The 24604-nt window shown below is 39.8% G+C and overlaps 1 long non-coding RNA gene across 1 annotated transcript in view; it reads right to left on the bottom strand.

Moving 5' to 3' along the window:
• Positions 1-24604, bottom strand: part of LOC308677710 — a 191969-nt gene that overhangs the window by 28208 nt on the left and 139157 nt on the right. The gene's annotated exons all lie outside the window — the stretch shown is intronic.

Genomic DNA, 24604 nt, shown 5'->3' with positions numbered 1-24604 from the left:
TGAAATTTTTAATGTAGAGAGTTTTATTCTGTATTATTTTGTTATAATTATTAACTGCTGTTTGATCTGTGTTGGAAATTATGCTGAGTTGTAAGTGCATGATAAATGCTTCTCTGGCAGCCTTTATCTGCCTGGAAAGAGGTAGATCAGACAGGAAACATGACCAGATGACCTAATTCTACTCAGTGGCAGGATTCAAATAATTTAACAACCAGTTCTCTGCCCTAATGATTGTTTTAAGTATAAAAAAACAATATACTGAAAGGTAGTTTATTATTTCATGCATTTAATACTTAAATAAGAACAATAAAGGCACAAAAAACTAGATTATGTTATAAGAAAGAGTTTAAAAATATTAATGAAAAATATTAAAGAATACCTGACAAAAACAATAAAACTGTTATTTAAGATATTTCCATATTGTTTCTTGACTGGCGTCCTCACTTGCAGTTTTTTTCACTTTTATCCAAGCATTATCGGCTGTGTGATCTACCTTAACCATCTTTTCAGTGTAGGAGTTGCATCCCATTCCTTTAGAAGAGGGGCGATTAGAATAATAGTCATTGTGTTTGATATATTAGAAACAGCTAGGCGACTTCTCTTCTCTGAACATATTATGTTCATCTTTGAAAACTCCTTTCCACTTCTGCTGAACTTACAGCAATTGTTCTGACAATATTTTTAGCTCTTTAAGGAATTGCATAGTTCTGGGAATTTTTTAAAACTTTTCCACGAAATCTTGATTAATATCAATTTGGTAATTAAAAATGTCATTAAATACAAGGCATATACATAGAATGAAGGCTATTGCTAAGCACATTGATTTGTGCTTCTTAGATTGTAAGCAGCCCTGAGTCTTCGGAGAAGAGCGGAATATAAATGGGATTTTTTTAAAAAAAGTCTTTCCCAAGTTTAATGCCTTAAATCACAGAACCCTTTAAGAGCTTTCCCACTTATCATTAGTTGCTCCCTTCATAGCTAGACAGGAAAAAGTTCCAGAGCCACAACCCCAGCTAATACTTGTTGGCATCACCCCCTTTCCCATATGCACCAACTGGGAAACTAGAGAGATGAAAATAATAATAATAATAATAATAATAATAATAATAATAATAATAATAATAATAAGAAGAAGAAGAAGAAGAAGAAGAAGAAGAAGAAGAAGAAGAAGAAGAAGAAGAAGAAGAAGAAGAAGAAGAAGAAGAAGAAGAAGAAGAAGAAGAAGAAGAAGAAGAAGTTGGAAGGGACCTTGAAGGTCATCTAGTCTAACCCCGTGCTCAGGCAGGAAACCCTATACTCTTTAATTCTTTCCATTCCAGGAAATGGATGCTCTGGAAGATCCAACAATGGGCTAAGTAGCAGGTGTGGTTGTAGACTTGATGTTGCTTATCTTTTCCAATGGAGATTGGCAAGTGCCTAATTATGTCAACCCTTGGCTATTTCCTTTCTGGGCTAACCAGATGAGCTGGGCTAAACTCAGTTCTTTCCCATTTTGAAACCCAGTTGACTGATGACTGAGAGAAAATCAGAAAATTTTGGTTTTAATTGGAAATACTTAATACTCAATTTAGTAAATCTCACATAAGTCTTCTGTGTGCTTGTTTATTTGCATGTAAATAAATAATAATATGCAAATAAATAATAATAATAATAATAATAATAATAATAATAATAATAATAAGAAGAAGAAGAAGAAGAAGAAGAAGAAGAAGAAGACGAAGAAGAAGAAGAAGAAGAAGAAGAAGAAGACGAAGAAGAAGAAGAAGAAGAAGAAGAAGAAGAAGAAGAAGAAGAAGAAGAAGAAGAAGAAGAAGAAGAAGAAGAAGAAGAAGAAGAAGTTGGAAGGGACCTTGGAGGTCATCTAGTCCAACCCCCTGCTCAGGCAGGAAACCCTATATCATTTCAGACAAATGGCTGTCTAGTCTCTTCTTAAAAACTTCTGGAGACAGGTTGTTCCACTGGTTAATTGTTCTAACTGTCAGGAAGTTTCTCCTTAGTTCTAGGTTGCTTCTCTCCTTGACTAGTTTCCATCCGTTGCTTCTTGTCCTGCCTTCAGGTGCTTTGGAGAATAACTTGACTCCCTCTTCTTTGTGGCAGCCCCTGAGATATTGGAACACTGCTATCATGTCACCCCTCACCCTTCTCTTCATTAAACTACACATACCCAATTCCAGCAACCGTTTCCTATATGTTTTAGCCTCCAGTCCCCCAATCATCTTTGTTGCTCTTCTCTGAACCCTTTCTAGAGTCTCAACATCTCAACATCTATTCCTGAAATTGCCTCTGAAAAGCACTACCTACTTTTTGCCTGAGTGATGTGATCGAAAACACTGTGTCTCCCTTTGGTTTCCGTCGCTCCTCTCTTGTACTTTTGGGGAGGGATTTTTTTTCCCCTGCCTGGAAAGAAGTTGAATGAAAGCCAGTTGTGTTCTGGAAAACACAGATTTATCATAACTGGTTTGCCAAACTCAACAAAAAAATAGGTTCTGCCATGTTAAGGAATTTGTTGTGCAGAGGTCTCCTTGTGCTACCAAAGAGTTGCACAGACAAGGAAGGGTACTGAGAGCAGTAAGAGTCACACAAGAGTACACTGAGTTGTAAAAGCAAAAAGTAGTTTACTTTAAGGTGGTGTAAGAACAAAAATGCACAGTCAAAAATAAACAGTCCAGATCAACAGTCCAAGGAGTAATCCAAAATACAAAGTCTTCTTACCGGTCCAGAGGTCAATACACAGTTCAGGTAACAGAGCAAAAAGAGTAACAGTAGAGAGCAGTGAATTCAGAGAGAGAGAGAAGCTACATTACTAGCTCCCTCTTATGGCCATGAGAACACTTAAAGACTTAACATCATGGTTAATATATTTTCAACCCAACATTGTAGGCTATCACCATATGCCTAACATGCCAAACTGGTTCAAACCAGCTGAATCCCACCACTGATTTTACTTCATTGTAAAGCTACATTAACAAGTCTCACAAGTCTCAAAGTACAAATCTCCTGCTATCTCTTTTTTTACAACCTTATAAGTTAAGGGAGATCATTTCTGAGTTTTTTTCTCTGCCCATTATACAAGTGTGGGGTCTCCCCACAACTCCCTACACAGTTCTCTTCCTCCACCCTCATCTCCCAAGGTCATTCCCACATGCCTTTACAGCTGATGCTACTAGTGTTTGTATGTAACTCATGAATCATTTCCTTGCAAATAAGCTCACATATTACTTGATCTACAGTAGTATAGAAGGGTTGATGGTCCATAGCTTTTCTTTGCAGCACATCTGGGCAGAGAAACAAAAAATTCCTCTTTCTAGAAAGGATGAGCAACGCTTTTTCTCCTGAGGACCATTTCCCTTCAGCAATAATCTGTTAATAGCTCCATTCTAATGAAATGTGGTGCTGCAACAAACAATAGGCAGGACCAGAGCTAAAAATAGTTGGTAGCACATTTCCAATATCTCCTCTTTCTCCTTATGCAAGTAAGGGATAATTTGCTCTTACAGGGGCTTGTAATTGACTACTTGAAAAACCCTTTTGAAATTAAACTGAAGGCAAATGGGACTCAGGCCACAAGTCATTCATCCCTATATTTAAGACAACAAGGCAACTTGTTTGGGATGAAATGTTAATATTTATTGTTAGCACAATTTCTTTCCACATATTTTTCTACAATGTGTTAGAAACAACTGCATTACCATTCAAAATTGACCTTGTGGAACAATAACTACTGGCTCCACATGGGACATGTAAGCTGACCCCAGCTAGAAATGTTGATACATTGGCCTGGCATTTGAGCATTTGCTTATATGAATGCTTATATACAATCAGCAATTTGAAGCTAATAAGTTCTCTAGCATGCCTGATGTGAAACCTGAAAAATAGTTCTGGTAATGTACAATATCTTTTTTTTGCACAATGGTATTTACTTTGGCACATATACGCATGCAGATGAGGAAAAACACTGCAACAAATAATTTGGATGCAGTCATGTTGATGCTTAAAAGGAAATATATTTGCAGAAAGGATAATGCTTTATTTATGTTAATATGTTCATTGATAATTTAGAATGGTGGGGGGAAATTAACAAGAGTACTTTAGGAAAATGTCACATGGTTTTAAAATCCTGTCAAAATTATTTAATATCTCCTGCTTACTATGAATGTTTTAATAATGCTGAAAATTAAGATGTTTATTTATGGATTGTAAGAGCCTTTGATATTTGTTACACATCAATAACATATTCAAATTGTTATGATATGCAGGAAGATACCACTTTATGCTATTTTCAAAATTATAATGTGGATGCTGTCAGGAAATAAATTGGCATTTTTTTCTGGCAAGATTTTTGTATATTAACAACTGTTAACACATCTTTTTCCTAAATGCCTATAGCAGAGAAACTAATAGACTTATTAGGTCTTATCTCGCTGCAATTAGGGAGGCGAGGTCCAACCACTTCGCCACCCTTATTGCGTCCGCAGATAATCGCCCGGCTGCCCTGTTTAGGGTGACTCGCTCCCTCCTAAATCAGGAGGTGAGGGAGGATCCCTTGCAGGGACGTGCCGAGGAGTTTAACCAACATCTGTCGGACAAAATCGCTCGGATTCGGACCGGTTTGGACTCTGACTGGGCAGAGTCTGACGATCAGGACACGGGTGGTCTTGTCGATACCATCTGGGAGGAGTTTGATTCTGTGACTCCGGAGGAAGTGGACAGGATCATGGGGAGGCTGAGCACCACCACATGTTTACTGGACCCGTGCCCTTCCTGGCTGGTTTATGCAGCCCGGGAGAGGACACGCAGCTGGTTCCAGGCAGTTATATCGGCTTCTTTGAGTGAGGGTATCTTCCCCACCGTCTTGAAGGAGGCGGTGGTGAGGCCTCTCCTCAAGAAGCCTGCTCTGGACCCGGCTGTATTGAACAACTTTCGTCCTGTCTCCAACCTTCGCTTTCTTGCGAAGGTTGTTGAGAGTGTGGTGGCGCATCAGCTCCCTCTGGTCCTGGATGAAGCGGATTATCTAGACCCGTACCAATCGGGTTTCAGGCCCGGGCACAGCACGGAGACGGCATTGGTCGCGCTGGTGAATGATCTCTGGAGGGCTCGGGACAGGGGGCATTCCTCTGTCCTAGTCCTATTAGACCTCTCGGCGGCTTTCGATACCATCGACCATGGTATCTTGCTGCGGCGTCTCAGGGGATTGGGAGTGGGAGGCACAGTTTTACAGTGGTTCTCCTCCTATCTCTTGGGACGTTCGCAGTCGGTGTTGGCAGGGGGGCAGAGGTCGACCGCGAGGTCTCTCATTTGTGGAGTTCCTCAGGGGTCGGTCCTCTCGCCTCTCCTGTTCAACATCTACATGAAGCCGCTGGGTGAGATCATTCGTGGCTTTGGAGTTGGGTATCATCAGTACGCTGATGATACCCAACTTTTCTTTTCGACCCCAAACCACCCCAGTGATGCCCTCAACGTGATGTCCCGTTGCCTGGAGGCGGTTCGGGTCTGGATGGGGAGGAACAGACTCCAGCTCAACCCCGACAAGACTGAGTGGCTTTGCATATCTTCATCCCGGGTTTATTCGGACATTCCACCTCTAGCTATGGGGGGTGAATTATTACCCCCCGTAGATAGGGCTCGCAACTTGGGGGTCCTCCTAGATTCACGGCTCACCTTGGAAGATCATATAGGAGCCGTGACTAGGGGGGCCTTCGCACAGGTTCGCCTGGTGCGTCAGTTGCGGCCCTATCTTAGCCGGGATGATCTATGCACGGTCACTCATGCGCTCGTGTCCTCTCGTCTGGACTACTGCAACGCTCTCTACATGGGGCTGCCCTTGAGGACCACTCGGAAGCTCCAACTGGTACAGAATGCAGCCGCGAGAGTGGTGTTGGGAGTCTCCCGATACTCCCACGTTACACCTCTGCTCCGTGAGCTGCATTGGTTGCCAGTTGTCTTCCGGGTGAGATTCAAGGTACTGGTAACGGTATTCAAAGCACTCCATGGCATGGGGCCGGAGTACCTCAGGGAACATCTGCTGCCGACATCAAGCTCCCTGCGCCCTGTGCGTTCCCACAGAGAGGGCCTCCTCAGGGTGCCACCGATCAGAGAATGTCGATTGGTGGCCCCCAGGGGGAGATCCTTCTCTGTGGGCGCTCCGGAGCTGTGGAATCAGCTACCGGTAGAGCTCCGGACGGCGCCCGATCTTCGCTCCTTTCATCGCGATCTCAAGACATTTTTGTTTGTACAAGCCGGCCTAGCCTGAGGGGGGTGTGTTGGGGTTGTTTTATCTTTCGCTTTTTAATTTTTCTGGTGGTTTTTAGCGTTGTATCTATATTGTTTTTAACTAGGGCAATTGTTTAATCTTTTTTTAATGTTTGTATTTGCTATTTTATTCTGCCCTGTGAACCGCCCTGAGTCCTCAGGGAGAAGGGCGGTATATAAATGTTATTAAATTAAATTAAATTAAATTAAATACTGGATTATTTTGCTATTTCATTTTATGCACATGTTGAAAGTAGAAAGTAGAAAAACTTCTTCGAAAGTAGCAGTAATTATTTCAAGTGAACAAAGATTACTGAAATGTCCTGTGAAAAATGAAACAGAAACCCATTTGTTATTCATAAACTCAGGCTCTAAACATAGCTTAGTCTACTGTGGTTGCTGTCAGATAAAATCTTGTACTTTAAAAAATGAACAAGATGAGGCTTTATCTATATACTACTAAAACTTTTATCATTGTCATTAACTGGGTGAAACAGTGCATAATACTGTTTCAAAAGGGCAACAATTTTTGAACCGTGGCACCAATGAAATTGCTTTATAAGAAGCAGGCAGGACAGCAGGCTTAACAGAACTAACTTTATTCTGGAACCAGGCAAGGAACAAGTAAACAGAGCTTCTATTTATACTACAGCTGTCAGATTATTAACCAATTGGGGTTGTGCCGGTTTCCCGCTTGTTTAGTTTTAGCCAATCGGTGTCTGCCCGGTTTGACAGCTCGGAGCTGTCAAACTGGTGGCGCTTGCGCGGTAGCCGGCGACTTTGACAGCCGAGAGCTGTCAGCCGGCTCGCGCTTGCGTAGTTGTTCTCCGGCAGCTTTTGACAGCTGTCAAAAGCTGCCGCGGCTTTTACCTCAGCCCCGTTGAACTTATATTCATAACTTGTGTGTACAATAATAACATGTGAATACATAACACCCCTTACCCCTCCCTCTGACTGGTTTGAAGGTTCCCCCGGTTGTTCCTTCACGGTGTTCCCCATTCAAAGTATTTTAGGTAGGCGGGGGGTTTCCTTGTTCTTACTGAACGTCGGGGGGGTGTTTCTTCCGTCCGATCTTCATCCCTTGGTTCGGTCGGTGCTGTGTCAGTGTTAGAGTCTGGCTTGGGGGCCAGAAGGTTTGGCTCCTTGGTTTCCGGGTCCTTTTCGTTGGACGCGTGCTGTGGGGGAAAGTCGTTATGCTCGGGGTTTCGGTGTGATGGCATTTGCTTGGGGGGGTTCGGTGTGATGGCATTTCATTGCTCCCCCTTCCCCCCATGTTTTGCGCGCTGCGCTGTCACAACTGATCGATGTGTCTGCGGAGGTGGTTGTTGTTTCCTGCATCGATGATGTATGACAAGGGTCCAGTTTGTTCTAGTATAACCCCTTGTATCCACTTATTCCCACCCCCGTAGTTTCTAGCCCAGACGGCTTGGCCGGCATTGAGAGTTCTGTGCCGGATGGGCATTTCTGGGTCCGCGGGGGTTCTATCTGGGTGTAATCGATCAAGTCTGGTCGTGAGTCGCTTGCCCCAGTGGAGTTCAGCTGGCGACTTCCCGGTGGTTGTGCAGGGGGTGGTATGTTGCGCTAGCAGGAATTGTGCAAGTCTGCGGTGCCAATTGCCGATGATGATTTTCCGCAGTGCCTCTTTGGTTGACTTTACCATCACCTCAGCCAAGCCGTTCATCGAGGGATGAAACGGAGCCGTAGTGGTGTGTCTAATAGAGTTCGCCGTTGTGAAACTCTGGAATTCGTGGGAAGTAAATTGGGGGCCGTTATCGGAGACTAACACATCTGGGAGTCCATGTGTGGCAAACAAGCCCCTTAACACTTGTATTGTGGCTGCAGAGGTCGTGCTCGTGACCGGAGCCACCTCCAACCACTTAGAATAACTATCTACCACGATTAAGAACATCTGTCCCTGGAAGGGACCTGCAAAATCTAAGTGGACGCGGGACCAGGGTTTTTTTGTTGTTTCTCACCTGTGTACGGGAGCCTGGGGTTGGGCGGCTCTGACAAGTTGGCAGGGGTAACAACCAGCCACATGTGCTTCTATTTGCTTGTCGAGGCCAGGCCACCAAACGTAGCTTCTGGCTAAAGCTTTCATCTTAACGGTTCCTGGGTGACCCTCGTGCAAGGTTGCTAGGACTTTGGTTCTATGTTTCTCAGGGATTATTACTCTGCTTCCCCATAATATGCACCCTTGGTGGGAAGATAATTCTTTTTGTCTTGAAAAGTAGGGTTGGAATTCAGGCCCTGGGGATGTGGGTTGCCACCCTGAAGTGACGTAGCCTAGGACTCTGCCCAGGATTTTGTCTGCTGCTGTGGCGGAAGATATGTCTTTGACTGATAAGGGGCACTCTGGTAATTCAGATATGGCCAGAATATTGCCAGCTGGGGCAGGGTTGGGGTCTATTTCGGGCAGGGGAAGCCTGCTTAGCCCGTCTGCATGACCCATGCTTTTCCCTGGCTTGTGTACTAGTGTGAAGGAATAAGCAGACAAAAAGGTAGACCATCTGAGGATGCGGGGAGACAAAATTTGGGGCGTTTGTTTATCGCATGTAAAAATTCCTAACAGAGGCTTGTGATCTGTAAAAATGGTGAATTGGCGTCCATAGAGGTAGTCGTTAAACTTCTTCACGCTGGCCACTATGGCTAAAGCCTCTTTGTCGATTTGAGCGTAATTGCGCTCTGGTTTTGACAGCGTTCTGGAATAGAATGCTATCGGGTAAAGTAAACAGAGCTTCTATTTATACTACAGCTGTCAGATTATTAACCAATCGGGGCTGTGCCGGTTTCCCGCTTGTTTAGTTTTAGCCAATCGATGTCTGGCCGGTTTGACAGCTCGGAGCTGTCAAACTGGTGGCGCTTGTGCGGTAGCCGGCGACTTTGACAGCCGAGAGCTGTCAGCCGGCTCGCGCTTGCGTAGTTGTTCTCCGGCAGCTTTTGACAGCTGTCAAAAGCTGCCGCGGCTTTTACCTCAGCCCCGTTGAACTTATATTCATAACTTGTGTGTACAATAATAACATGTGAATACATAACAGAAATATATTTAAAATCCAGAAGGCATGAGTCTCAAAAGAATTGGGAAGTTGTGACTGTTTCAGTGCTACTGGATGCTACTGCATTGCTGGACTGCTGCTACAGTCATATGATATTCATTTTCAATGTTCTATGACAATTTCCTAGCCAATCTTGCAACACCTTTCTCCCTCCCCTCCGAGCAACAAGGAATTGATCCATTACATGACTGTTAAAGAAGCAAGAAGTTTAAAGTGCATGAAGAAAGTTCTGATTTTTTTTATGTGCCCCCTTCTCTGGCACACAAAATGCTTTCCAGCAAGAAAGTTTTATTCAAAATAAAGTGTTTGCAAAGGTTTGGTGGACTGAAACACACACAGCAGTTCAGCCAGGGCTTTTTTGTCATAGAACACTCAGAATGAAGTTCCAGCACCTTTTTTGGATGGAACCTTGTGAGTTCCGGCACCTTTTTTTTTTAAAAAAAAAGCCCTGAGTTCAGCCATACCTTAAAGAGCGGTTTGACACATTTTCATATCCTACCCCCGACGCAGATTTCCCCCCTTCCCTATCGCACTCAACGCCCCTTCCCTAATCATCCAATAAACTATCGGACCGCCTAAAAACATGGTCCCTCTTCTGCTTTTCTTATTTGTATGTAATTTACTTGTCTGATTTTATGACTTTCAGGTGGCTTCTATCAAACTTTAGACTCATTAGAAATTTCTGAATAATAATCTATTCCTTTCACCTTGGTCCTGGAATAGGCTGTCAGCTATCCCAGATAAAGCAGACAGGACTACTAGATGAGCTAAATAAATTTATTATAATTTTATAATTTTTTTTTTTACAAGCTGAAAGTACAGAGGTTTGCCCAGCCATTTTTAACTGCTTGATCTATTAGGCCAGATTCTTTCTAAGGTTTTCTTTTTTTTTTCCTCTGACCATTTTTATGACCTAGCAACTTCATGTAGTAATAAATAGGAGGGAAAAGAGGCATCCCATAAAGGATGGAATGTTCCTATCAACATTGACTGGAACCATCTGTGGAGAACAGAGAACCAGCTCACCAACTTCTAGAGCCAGTGTAGCAATAGGAACTCTACAGTGTACTAGAAATATACAACAATTGTCTTGAGTTTAATTATTTCCTCTCTAGTGCAGGGAATGTGAGTATCATTTTCAACACTGTCTCTGACTAATTACAACTGACAGAGTTGGAATTTTGCCTTTTTTAAAGTCCTTTCAGCATTTTCCACTGTTGAACATTTTGTACTGCACTCCTTCTACAAGCACAGGGGTTGTGCAACTGAGGTTTGTAGTGTGTTGGCTTTAATAGCTGCCCTGAAATTTGCCAACATGAAACAAATATTCAGAGCAATGCCACCCAACAACAGAAACTAATTTTCATTCTTTCATCATCAGAACTTAATATGCAGCAAAATAGCTCAATTTTGTTTTTTGGGCTTGCCCTTGGGCTGCGCAATGCTTTAAACTGGTGCTTAGATTTAACAAAGCTTCAGTCAAATTACTTCTGTGAAGCAAATTTATAAATAGAAATGGATATTCATAACACTGTGAATTAAGTCAGATTCTATTAAGCCCTTTGGAGTTTTGATTACTTTTCTGCTACTTGTAGGGTTCATACAGACAATATTCAACATTGCAACTTCACTTCCATATACGATGGAGGGATGAATGACATCATTTGTTCTTCAATATTTATGTAATCAGCCAGCCAATGAGGGATATTACCTTTGCCCATCATAGGTCTTCTGGCTGGCAAGGCTAACATTATGTGGGCTTCAATCACTTTCTCAGCTTTCAACTTCTTTAATGTAGCCTTTGTTCTCTCTTGTGCTGATGGAATAATACACTTGTGTGTTTGTCCTAACAACATAACTGAGAGTTTTGACTCAGCAGTCAGTTGTCTGATGCAAATAGAATTGTTGGGTCAAACCATATTTCAAATTAAGCATAATCACAGAAGTTCTCAACAAGGGGTAAAGAATGAGTGCTAGATCAATCCAAGGCCTTTTCCCTCCTATTTATTACTACATGAAGTTGCTAAATCAGAAAAATGGTCAGAGAAAAAAACTTAGAAAGAATGTGGTCTAAATATGTATTGCTTTTAAAAATGGAACCAGCGTTAGGAGAGTGGCAAATACCATTTTTATAGACTCTATAACTTTGCATCTCACTATGCTGGTGTGGTTCTGAAATCTCTGTTAACTAACACAGAATGTAGTCAACAAGTTACAAATCTTAAACCTGACTAGAAAAAGGCCATTCTTTGCAAGTGAATTCTATCCAGCCTGGCGCTTCCAACAAAGCACACGATGAAGAAGTTTTTCCTAGGAGGGGGATAATCTTTCTAACCAGCTCTATAAGCTATAGGTATCCATCAAAACTCCAAAGTAGTAAAGTTGTACCATATCATAAGGACAAGTCAATGGGCATTCCTCATTGCTATACAAGAAAAGTAAATGGAAATGAAAAAGCATTGTTTTTAATCTGTTTTTGAAAACATATATTATTTAGGTTGGAGTAGACCAAGTTCTTCACTAGTTCAGGACAAAGTTTTAATATGATCTTTGCTGAATCATGTAAAGTTACCCCCTTCCTAGTATCTCTGCCTTAAAAGAGGTGCAGAGAAATGTCTCAAACATTTTGATGATTAAACCTTTGAACTGATTAAACCTTTCAACATCTCTGGCTGAAACTCAGCAGAATTCAAAGGACCACTATCATGGCTACTTTAATTGCATTTTATCAAAAAACATGTTTTCCCTTCATTGTATAAGATTGAACATTTTTAAAAACAAATTGGTAAGTACAAAGTATCTAAAATTGAATGGGTTTGCCGCCAAATTTCAAAAAACAAGTTCAATCAAATCTTGCTGTTTTCAAATCTCAGATCTTCAGTTCTAACAAACCAGGGCAGATTCACACAGGCTGACTTGCCTCTAGAACAGGGCTCTCCAAAACCTTTTCCTTCATTACCTGAAACTGCTTGTCAGAATAGAATATAGAATAGCAAAGTTGGAAGGGACTTTGAAGGTCTTCTATTCCAACCTCCTTATCAGAAACCCCTTTTATCACTTATCAGTAAGTTCTTATTTAAATATCCCTGTTACGATTAGGTAATGGATTAGTGTGCCATCACCCAAAGAAAAGTCACTTTTACACAATTTGGGGTCATTTACCCAGGTTGGAGAAGCACTATTCTTGAGTAGTGGATATTTTCTCTAATTTCTAAATGTTTCCCAGTAATTGGAAGAAGAGGCTTTTTGGGTTACTTTCTTCAAAACCACTAGATGGCATTGTTATATAAAACCTTGGTTTCTTAAATGTCTATCCCTACATTGGGATAATAAGTGAGCCCTCTATGAGTTCCATATATATATATATATTTTAAATGAAAATACGAATAAACAATTAACTATTACCAGTTAAAACATTTATGAATCTTTTTTAAAAGTTACTCTGTTTTCTGTAACGAATAAACGTTGCTCTAGAACCTCTAGCAAAAGAATAAGGACCAAACTGTGTTGGTTATATTTGCAGACTAGTATTGGCACCACATTCTATCTATGTTAATCCAGGAATTAATATGCTAAATCCTGGTAGTGCTAGAAGATATTCTTTTAAGTAAATCTGCTGGAACACATGCTACATTATGGGATATTCTGACCAACATCTGCATTCTTCTGGATATTGTTGAATAAGGAATTGTGGCATTTTGATGAAAGTGCCTCCCTTTGGATTATGCATGCAATGACACAATATATGTAGAAGTGGGGATGGGGCTTGGATTACAATGGTGATTTCATCGTTCTGGCCCTTGCTGATTCCTTGTCTTCTCAAGTTGTGTAGCCTTCAAATTCTGTGGATCTTTTTTTAAATATACGTTTAGATATTATTCAATAATTCTGTAGACGGGCAACTTTAACTAGAGATCTTAACTGCAGTGTCTTTTGATATCTATCTATAAGAATGAGTATCGCTCAAAAGGAGTGTTTCAGAAAATGGATTTCACCAACCAAGAATTAGCAAAGCAATTTAAAATGTTTGGATTCTATTTGTAGCTCAGTTTCATTTCCATTAGCTCAAAACAAAACATCAGTGGATGGCAGTCATATTATACCTTGACTAAAATATGCTTCAGTAAATGAATCTTTAAATAATTATAATTTGATCTGAAAGACTGAATGGATAAGTATTTAGCAAATGAGAACTAATTTTGAAATTAGTTCTGTTCAGAAGTGTCTTTAAGAAATGAATTGAATGTATTTTCCAGAAGACATCTATATGATATACATACATACATACATACATGTGTGTGTGTATATATGTATGTATGTATAGGCTCACTACCTAATTCCACATAGATTGAAAAAAAAGCTATATTCTTGATGAAATATAAAAAGATGAGTGTGTGTGTCAGAGAGGTGGGTCAGGCCAACTCACAAAAACAGACACGAAAAGGTTGATAGGAATGCTACTTTACTATTGTATGGCTTAATGACAGAATCTTCAAGGCCTTTTAGAGTTATTGTCGGGGTTTTGCCACTATTTTTCCAAATAAAATACACAAAAAGGTCTTTGTTATCATCCTGGATTTTAACTGAAAAACTTTTAACTGAAAAAATAATAAATCAAATACAAGAACTATATACTCCCTAGCAATCATAATAAAACCAAAGCTCTTGTAACAGGGACATAAAGAAAGAAATGCTTTTCCTTAAACAAGTCTGACATAATCTATCTTTTCTCCCACTTGTTTTTCCTATAATAATTTCTCTTATTATACAATTACCAAGCCATAAATGGAACATAATATGTATATATATATATGTGTGTGTGTGTGTGTGTGTGTGTGTGTGTGTGTGTGTGTGTGTGTGTGTAGGATTCTGAATATAATGTTTTCAGTTATCACAAACTAGCAGCTGTCAGAAGTTTTATATCAAAATATATTTTATTCTTAAACTGTTTCCATCTTCACTTAAAACATTAAACAGAATCCACAATGGACTGTGAATCAGCATCTCCACTAGTTAATTGACATTCAAGCTGAAACTAAGTTAATCAAGTACAAATAGCAAACAGGGGAAAATCTTTTACCCAAACTTCCTCAAACCCCCAAATAGGTTACCCAGACCTAATCCACACAGCAAAAGATAAGATCTGTAAACACAAATAATTATTAAATTAAACCTCCCAGTGGAACTGAATATTCACAAGAATAAGCATCACAGATGACATATCTACACACACACACACACAAACACACACATCAAGTTTTACCCTAGAATCATCATGTAGGCACTTCCATACCCACGATAAGCTCCCCTATAAAATTGTGTTGCTGTATCCCATTTCTCTGCAGCTTCCCCTAGAGACAAACTCTTTGCTTTAAGGAATAACTATTTTTTTTCTTTCCTCACAGCTGTCTGGATCTCATTTTTATTTATTCTTGCACAACCCTGAGTTGAGTTAGGGCCCCAAATTATTCTTCTGACACAACATATTGGCATACCATAAAAAATAAATAAATAAATATGTAAATTTTAGATTGCTAACAAAGAATTAAAGGGAGACTGATATGCATTTCAAACTTATTTGTTTTCATCAGTCAGCCATACCCTTCTGAGATTTGAAGCTGGGCTGATTTTGCACATTAGGCAGTTGTTTTAACCTCTAGGCCACAAGCTCTATCTCACTTTGTTAGCTGAGAAGCAAGGGAGATATGTGTTAAATGCTTGTTAACTATTTAGATTACCTTGCTAGGCCCCAAACAAATCTCAGAAGGGTATGGCTGACTGATGAAAACAAATAAGTTTGAAATGCATATCAGTCTCCCTTTAATTCTTTGTTAGCAATCTAAAATTTACACAAATATGAGCTGTCACTGTTGGGACTACTACCTGTGGATGGCCTTCGGTTAAAAGCCAACACAGTGCTAGGCTGCATTAACAGAGGGAAAGAATCAAGATCACATGAAGTAATAATACCACTTTACAATGCCTTGGTAAGGCCACACTTGGAATATTGTATCCAGTTTTGGTCAACACAGTGTAAAAAAGATGCTGAGACTCTAGAAAGAGTACAGAGAAGAGCAACAATGATGATTAGGGGACTGGAGACTAACACATATAAGGAACAGCTGCTAGAATTGGGTATGTCTAGTTTAATGAAGAGAAGGACGAGGGGGGACATGATAGCAGTGTTCCAATATCTCAGGGGCTGCCACAAAGAAAAGGGAGTCAGGCTATTCTCCAAAGCACCCAAAGGCAGGACAAGAAGCAACGGATGGAAACTGATCAAAGAGAGAAGCAACCTGGAACTAAGGAGAAACTTCCAGACAGTTAGAACAATTAACCAGTGGAACAACCTGCCTCCAGAAGCAGTGAATGCTCCAACACTGGAAGTTTTTAAGAAGAGACTGGACAGCCATTTGTCTGAAATGTTATAGGGTTTCCTGCCTGAGCAGGGGGTTGGACTAGATGACCTCCAAGGTCCCTTCCAACTTTACTACTACTACTACTTCTACTACTACTACTACTACTACTACTACTACTACTACTACTAATAATAATAATAATAATAATAATAATAATAATAATAATAATATCTTGAGTGGAAATTTTTGAGAAAATTGCAATTACTCGTATGAACAATTCAGAGATTGATAAGTATAAAAGAACAATGATGATCAGCTCAGAAAAACAAATTATCGCTATTGCTAAATGATTAAATTATCTGAAGTTATATGGCTGCAACATTAGTCACTTCATTAATAATCAGGATTCAGTCAGCTGATCAGACTCACTAGGTGGGTGTTCCATTTTAACTCAACACTCAATGTGTGCTACTCCTAAAACTGAGTGGAAAAGGATATCCATCTCACGTAGAAGGACTATCCTGCTGTTCAGTCAAATTTCTACAACAATATTACGTATCTTGAATTTTCAGACAACATCATAATGAATATTTTACTTCATTTAATATTGCTATTCTGCTACTTATTTTGGCCAATATGCAAATGCTTTTTGATCATTTGTTTCTTTAATTTGTGTCTGTGTTAAAATTTCAATTTATTCTAAAGAAACCAAATTGAACTCAAGCACAAATATTGTATATGTGCAAATTATTTACTTACACCCTGGGCAACAGGAGAAAATGCAAATGTTCTATATCTTTTAATGCATTTTAATAAATGGGGGAAATGAAAATGGAAAAATTTATTTAAACCTAAATTTTAGGTGTGGCAGTGAAAGAGGGATAGGAAAAAAAGGCCGATGGAGCTCCTCTTTCTTTGCTTGTGATTATTTTGCTTAACAGTTAATCCAGGGTTGCACTGCATGATCTGAAGACACACAAAGGAGCAAATTGCCCTAAGAGCTCTAAGAAGGTCCTCACTGACTCAATATTTGAATTGGAGATTGCCTAGAAACCTCAGGGATGTTGCCTTGAATTCAGTGATCAAAGAAAAGTGAAATTAAATAATAATAACCAGGGCTTTTTTTCTCATAGAATGCTCAGAACGGAGTTCCGGCACCTTTTTTGGATGGAACCTTGTAGGGTAGGCAAGGTAGGTTCTATGACATGTGTAAGTTCCGGCACCTTTTTCTTTTACAAAAAAAGCACTGATAATAACTAACAATAAATAATTTTATTTTTATATATAAATAATAATCCAGACTGCCAAAATAAAAGGTATGCATCTTCTTTTTTGTGGATAACCATTCCAAGATAACTCATGTTTCACCTCGGAGGAGGAGTGCTGTATTAGTCTAATGGGGACAACAAATCAAAAGGAGTCTGGTAGCTCCTTTTAATTTTACTAAAAGAAATGACCTTTCAGGAGCTGCAGCTCACTTCCTCAGATGTACAGAGGGGCAATCCTTTCAGTAAAATTTATTAGTCAGAAAAATGTTACAGGACTTCTGATTTCTATTTATAACTAGTGGAATTTGTGTATTGTTGTGTGTATTTGAGTACTGTGGACTAAGTCAACTAAGCACAATTACAGTTTTTTACCATGCATGACATATTGTATTTTGTATTATATATGATATTTTCTTTCATACAGTCTGGGTCTGTGACCAGTAATACAGTTTGATTGATTGACAATAAAAAATAATATTGGCTTTAATGGTAAAAGTGCTACTATTACTCAACTGTAAATATCAACAAAACAAATTTCTTTCTGCTGTTTCTCCTTCTGCTTTGTCTCTAGTGAAGGTGCGAGCTTTTGAGTCAGTGTTGATTTCTGATGACTGCCTGGACAAATCCCTGCAATTTTCTTGGGAAGATTTTGGAATCCATAGTTTCCTGGTTTCTAGCCTGATGCCTTAACCATGACATCAAACTGGACCTTTGATTTCTAGCCTTACCTTACACAGCTATTTTAGATAGATATTTCTCCTTGCCAAAGTTCAACCAATCATTCTAAATGTGGTTGATCTTAAAGATGGCATATATAATTTTCCTATACATTGCAGATAATTGAGCTAGATGATTCCTATGATTTCTTTCAGCTCCATAATTATGTAATTGTAACATGATGCAATTTTGCATGATGAAGAATTAAAAATCAATATGGTTCATTAAAGTTAATCCTTAGATCTAGGATATTTTTTTAAAAACACCATTAGAGTTGATAGCCATGATAGCTGATTTTTTTGCACAGACAAAAAAGAAAAATTCCAAATAAGTTGCTATATTTTGGGTCCAATGAATAACGGTTTATTTGATCAATTAGTTACCTTTGCAATGCTGTTTCTAATCCTTTATTTCCTTTCATTGTCCCCATGTAATACATGACTTCCTAATTTCTTATGTCCTCTTCAAACCCTGGATTACATGACCTAATTTGATTCTAGATTGCAATGTGGGTTTATTAGGAGGCATAATGCATGAAATAAATTGTAATGAGCATTGATTTATTGTGCTGGGAAATAGTATATTATAATGGGGGGCATCTAGTGCACAGCATTGACACAAGAAAGGTCCTACCTATGAGTAATTCCATTAGTGCAAAGTTACCTCCGCAAATTCTCCTATTATGAGAAGTAGTAATAAACCCTTGAAATAATATATTTAGAGAGTGAGGTAGAGCTGACACTGAAGACACTAAGTCTGTTTTAAAAGACACCTAACCTATTTTTATCACTTATAGAATCTTTTACAACCACAACTGAGACCAGAAGTTCTGTCACTAAGTAATGCAAAGTGTGATATCATGTAACTGCATCACTTAGGAACAGCAATCTTGGCAATCCTGGTTACCATCATCAACCTTCGCTAAGATCTGTTAGTAAGGAAACAACTTATATGAACGAATGGGAATGGAATCCCAGGCAAGGAAACTAATTAGTGGGGCAAATGGATGGGTAAATGCCACAGCTGGACACTATAAAGCATGGGGGCAATTAAGTGCCACAGCTGGGCATTATGGAGTATGGGTAGACAAAACAATGGCAGGAATGGGAGCGACTTGCCACCTCCTGCCTGTATTCTCATTGACTTTGTTTTGGGAAGCTGGAAGGAAAAGTCACAAATGGTGATTGTGTCACCAAGGACATTGTAATTGTGAGTTGGTTGCCAAATGCCTGATGATGATCATGTGTCATTGCATGCAGACTTTGGAGTCTGCAGGTTGACAGACTAGTCATAAATTCCTTTCATTCAGTGTTGTTGCAACTTTGAACAATTGTTGAACAAGTTATCATAACCTGAGGACTAATAATCAACAGGAGAGGGGAAAAAATAATTAAAATCTGGCTCCACTGAGGCTGTCAAGTTACAAGCTAAAGCAATTTCATTATCCCACCCACCCACTCCTGAATTTCACATTGATTCTTCCCATTTTCTAACTAAAAAGTTAAAATGCAAAAAAACCCCAATAAAACATGGGAATAAGTGATTCTCACAAGGTTTTATACATCAACAACTATGACAGAAAAAAATGGAAATAAACTTTTATTTTTTTCAAAATAAAATAATAAAGCAGGGGAATAGATGTAATTCAATGACTTGGAAACCTATTTAGATTCCAGTATGCATACAGATGTTTTAGACATCTGAGTCTTCAAAATAAATTCATGCAGAGAAAACAAACACATCCCTTACCAATTTGCTTATAGAGCAGAATAGAACTGGTTATGATGGAACAGGAATCGATATTTGGAATCATAGTATTCAATAGAAGGTGAAGCATATTTCAAACAATGCATCAATAATTTGTAAACAAAATACAGGACAAGCATGAATATAATATTTCTAGTTATATATCAAGGATCACTAACCAAAAACATTCTATCCATATTTCATAATTCTGAAAGATGTCTCAATCTGCTGCATATCACACTAATTTTATTTGCAACAGTTCATCCCATTTTAAAAGTGGAACAACCTGCCTCCAGAGGTGGTGAATGCTCCAACACTGGAGGTTTTTAAGAAGAGACTGAAATGATATAGGGTTTCCTGCCTGAACAGGGGGTTGGACTAGATGACCTCCAAGGTCCCTTCCAACTTTATATTATTATTATTATTAAAAGCTAAAAAAGGTGGGATAGGATAATTATTTTCCAGGTGACACTAGTGTTAAAATAATAATATGCTTGGATGGCTTTTAAAAATTGTATGTGAGGATGGAACATCTCCACATGAATTACTGTATATAACAGATGAATGTATTGATACTTCATACTACATTGATAGCTGAGGAGCTCAACTCTACTTCAGTGGTCAAAGAAAAGAAAGCCAAGAAAACCCAACAATAGTACATTAGTACACCAGCATCTTTTTTTTCCCCTAACTTCTCCAGCATTTCACTCTAAAGAACATTGATTCTAAGAATGAAGAATAGTTCAATTACAAAATAAACAAACTCTGGGCCCCTGTGTGATCACCATTTTTTGACTTTCTTCCTTGTGATTTTAATGACCCAGTAAACTGGTGCTTTGTTTGCTTTGGTTTAGTTTTTCTTCCATTCTTTCCATCCTCTCCTCCCTTCCATTTGTGGCTACCTTCAAAGAGGGTGGAGGCCAGAGAGCAGGAGGCTTGGAATGATAATATGTGAATAATAACACAAAAGCCTCAGTTTATGTACTTTTATCAGGCATTGTATGTCTGTTGTTATTTTGGTATCATTGTGATTGCTACCTATATAGCCATTTCTACTAGGTTGTTTATTGGTTTTATGGGAACAGGCCTTAATATTTGCTGAATTCATGGATCCTTGATACTAGTATAGCCAGACTAAACATCAATAATAGTTCTAATTAAATATCAAAACATAGAAAATTGTATTTGCCAAGGATTTGCCATAGATGTATATTATTTGCCAGTATTTATTTGCCTGTATGTCCAATTTCTATCCTGCCAGGGAATGGAACTTAAACACATTCTCTAAATAGTTACTGTTATGTATTGGTGTAAAATACTTGGAAACCGTTATTGTTAGTTAAGTACTGTGTCTGTTTAAACTCCAGACTGCTTGTCTCCAGAGTTGTTACTTGCGTTTTAAGCACTAAGACTGCTTTAATTCTATTGGCCACCACCTAGCAGTGATCCATATAAATAGAAGCTTGGTGGCAGTTCACCCCCGCTTCTGTGTTAACCTAATAAACATTTTGCTGTTTGTACCAAGCACCTTGTCAATGCCTTACCATTCCCAAAACATAACAGTGGTGACAAAGGTGGGATGTGCTGCTAAGGAGGAGAGAGCCAGAAGTCATTAGGGGTAAGACCAGACATCAGAGCCCTGGTAGGAACTACATTTCCCCCTCTGCCTGCTAGCAAGCCACGCTGGAGGCAACCACATCGTAAGGATCCATCCCTAGGATCAACACAGAAGCCCTTAGCAGCACAAGGCAGCTTACCATGGTCAAGGTCGGCAAGCTGTCGGAGTTCGATGTGTTGCATCCCAAGAGGTGGAGCTCATACATTTCGCATGTCAAGAACTATATGAGGGCTAGTTAGTGAAGATGGCTTAAAGGCTGCAATGCTACTGTGTGTGTGTGGCCAGGCAACGTTCGATATAGCTGAAAACCTAGTCACTCCAGCTACACTAGAGTCAGTCGCCTACTCCAATCTGAAGAAAAAGCTCAAGGAACACTTCGAGCCAAAGCTCTCAGTCATTGAATGGAGACATGTGTTTGAGCAATGGGAGCAACAACTGGGAGAATCAGCTGCTGAATTTGTTGCTGCATTACGACAAGTGTCCCATCTCTACAACTTCACAGACCTCGAAGAGAGATTGAGAGACCATTTGGTATGCAGGTTGAGGAACAGGGACCTTCAGCAGAAGCTTTTTGTGAAGGAAACCTTGTCGTTCCAAGATGCCCTGAAGGAGATAATGGCCAAAGAAGCTGCCAGGGCAGCTGTCAGGGCATTGCGGCCCTCCAAGAACACTCCCAGTCCAGAAGGAGGATGCAGAAAGAGCCGACAACCCTGACAGGGACATTGAGATTGATAGGCTGCAGAAACCACCAGAAAGAGGCCAACGGCCATTTGAGAAGACATTTCCCTTCATTCAATGTGCGGGCTGTGGAGGCCAACACAGTTGCTCGGAGTGCAGGTTCCGTACAGCAATGTGCTGGGCATATGGCAAACAAGGCCACATTGCCACCTTCTGTAAGGTTTGCCAGAGGGACGTTCAACAAGAAGAATTTCTCAGGAAAGGTACAGGGCCCCAGGGCAGAACAGAGTTGGCTACTGCTCCAGTAGAAGGAGCGTTTTTAGAACAGGCACCCATTGCCCCCTTAATGAAAAGCTTAGGCTTAAAGTTAAGCTTCAAGGAATTCCCTGCCACATGGAACTGGACACGGGGTCAGCCCTGTCCATAATTTCTCAAAGAACTTTTAACAACATTTGCAACTGCAGCGGCAAAAGAGTTAAACTCAAGCCGTCGAATCTGCTGTTAACGGATTTCCAAAATTCCCGCATAGTGGTTAAGGAAGAAGCTACGCTCAAGGTTCAATTCAAAGATTTTGAGGGCCCCCTCAACATTGTGGTGGTCGAAGGCAACTGCACAAGCCTCATTGGCTTAGACTGGTTCGATGCCCTGGGCATCCATGTGACTGGCATTAACAGAATGCAAGCAGCAGACCTGTCGGCAGTTTGCCAAGAATTTGCTGATGTTTTCAGCCCTAGCTTAGGCAAGTACAAGGGACCTCCAATTGCCCTCCACCTTGATCCAACCATAACCCCAATCAGGATCAAGCCTCACAGAGTGCCTTTTGCTCTCAAAGCAAAAATAGACGCAGAGTTGGACAAGCTGGTGCAACAAGGCATGTTGCAGCCAGTAGATAGCAGAGACATCCATAGTTGCACCACTTAAAGCCAATGGTGAGGTGTGCATATGCGTGGATTACAAGAGCACTATAAACAAAGCACTTCAACAACATGTATATCTGGTGCCTGCAGTCAGCCATATTCTGGCATCTCTATAGGGAGGTCACGTATTCGCCAAATTGGATTTAGCCCAAGCCTACCTCACAGAAGCTCAGACCATAGTCACCCACAGGAGAGCTTTCAGGGTAAGACGCCTACAATTCGGGGTCAGTGTAGCCTCAGGGCTTTTCCAGAGTGTGATCAAGTGCACACTGAAAAACATTCCAGGTGTGTGTCCCTATTTCGATGACATTCTCATAGCTGGGGGATTCAGTAGACTGTACCCACTGTGTGGAATTGGCAGATGGCTCCAATTTCTAGCCCAGCTAAAACTTTACCACTATTGGACTTTGGTTTGGGTCTACTGGAACAGACCACCCAAAGAGACTCTGGGCAACCCGATGCAAACAGGTCTCAGAACACTGGTCTACCCAGCCTGGCATGCAAGCTGGTTGACTGGGAACCCCCAGCGGTTCTGCGTTGTTTAGAGTGGTCGTGAAGACCACCAAAATATTTACAGGACTATGTTCAATACGTGGGACTGTGAACCATCTAGGGGGAAGGAGTGTTATGTATTGGTGTAAAATACTTGGAAACCATTATTGTTAGTTAACTACTGTGTCTGTTTAAACTCCAGACTACTTGTCTCCAGAGTTGTTACTTGCGTTTTAAGTGGGAAGACTGCTTTCATTCTATTGGCCGCTGCCTAGCGGTGATCCGTATATAGTGGCAGTTCACCCCCGCTTCTGTGTTAACCTAATAAACAATGCCTCACCATTCCTGAAACATAACAGTTACAATATTAATCCATTTTAAAGAGGCATTCCAGAGAGACAATGTGAGGCAATGTAAGACCAATGAAATTCCATGTCTATTTATGAAAATTCTCAAAACAACCTTGGGTCAATGACTGTCTCAGTCCAACCTATTTTACAGACTTGTGAGTACACAAAGTGGAGAAATAATAGGAAAGTATGCCACACTGAAATATACATCTAAATAGTAAATAAGATTAAAATAAAAACATAACATTAGAAAATAGCATATGAATGAGGCAAACACAGTAGATGCTTCATTTTAGCTAAAAAAAAAATTTCCCATGAAGTATAAATGAAGATCTCCCCACCCACAATTCCATTGGGAGACAGGATTAATATGCTGTCTTCAAAAATAAAAAAATCATTTCCATTAGTAGGATGTTATTCCCTATTGAAGAGTCTGAAATATTTATGTATTTGCAGCTATTCTCATGTCAAGGAATGCAAAGTGTAAGCCTGTGAGAAGCTCTAGGCAAAAGTTATCATAGACATTCTTTACTTACTAGCTTCAGACATAAATTCAGAAAGACCCTAATCCTATTAGTCATTTTTTAAGGCAGATTGCATAGTAAAACTGATATGGTATCCGCCCAGATTATAAGACTGTTATTTTGGTGGAAGGAACACACTTCACTCTACTTTGTGACAATTTCCCCACCATGTAAAAAGTTAGAAACTTTTCTAAATACAGCATTAGGGAGAAAGTGGATTTTATCATGAATTTCTATGCAAGAATGCACAGTTCTTCCAGAAAGATGAAACAGATAAATCCCTTTGTTGCTGAAATGGGTATAGAAGATTCACACATGCAAACACTGGTAATTCACACTAAGAACTACAGGCAACTATCAATTTTTTTGAAAAGTTGCAATTGGTCTCTGAAATTCTCTGCAAGCAAGTACAAGTTATATGCATTTGCTTGAGAAGCAAGTTTTCTATGCTCCTATGGGCAGTTTTTCATATGCATTGTTCTAAAGACAAACACAATCAAATTCTAAAACAGCAAACTTAATTTTGTCCAGGGATCTACATAATAAATTTGAGGGGAAATCTATTGATTGTGTCCATGGTACAAAGCTTATTAGTAGCAGAAACAGCTTTTATAGATTCTTTAAGAGGCC

The sequence above is a fragment of the Vipera berus genome (assembly GCF_964194415.1).
Source record: "Vipera berus genome assembly, chromosome: Z".
Classification (NCBI taxonomy): Eukaryota; Metazoa; Chordata; class Lepidosauria; order Squamata; family Viperidae; genus Vipera; species Vipera berus.
This window is presented reverse-complemented; position numbering and strand designations above follow the sequence as displayed.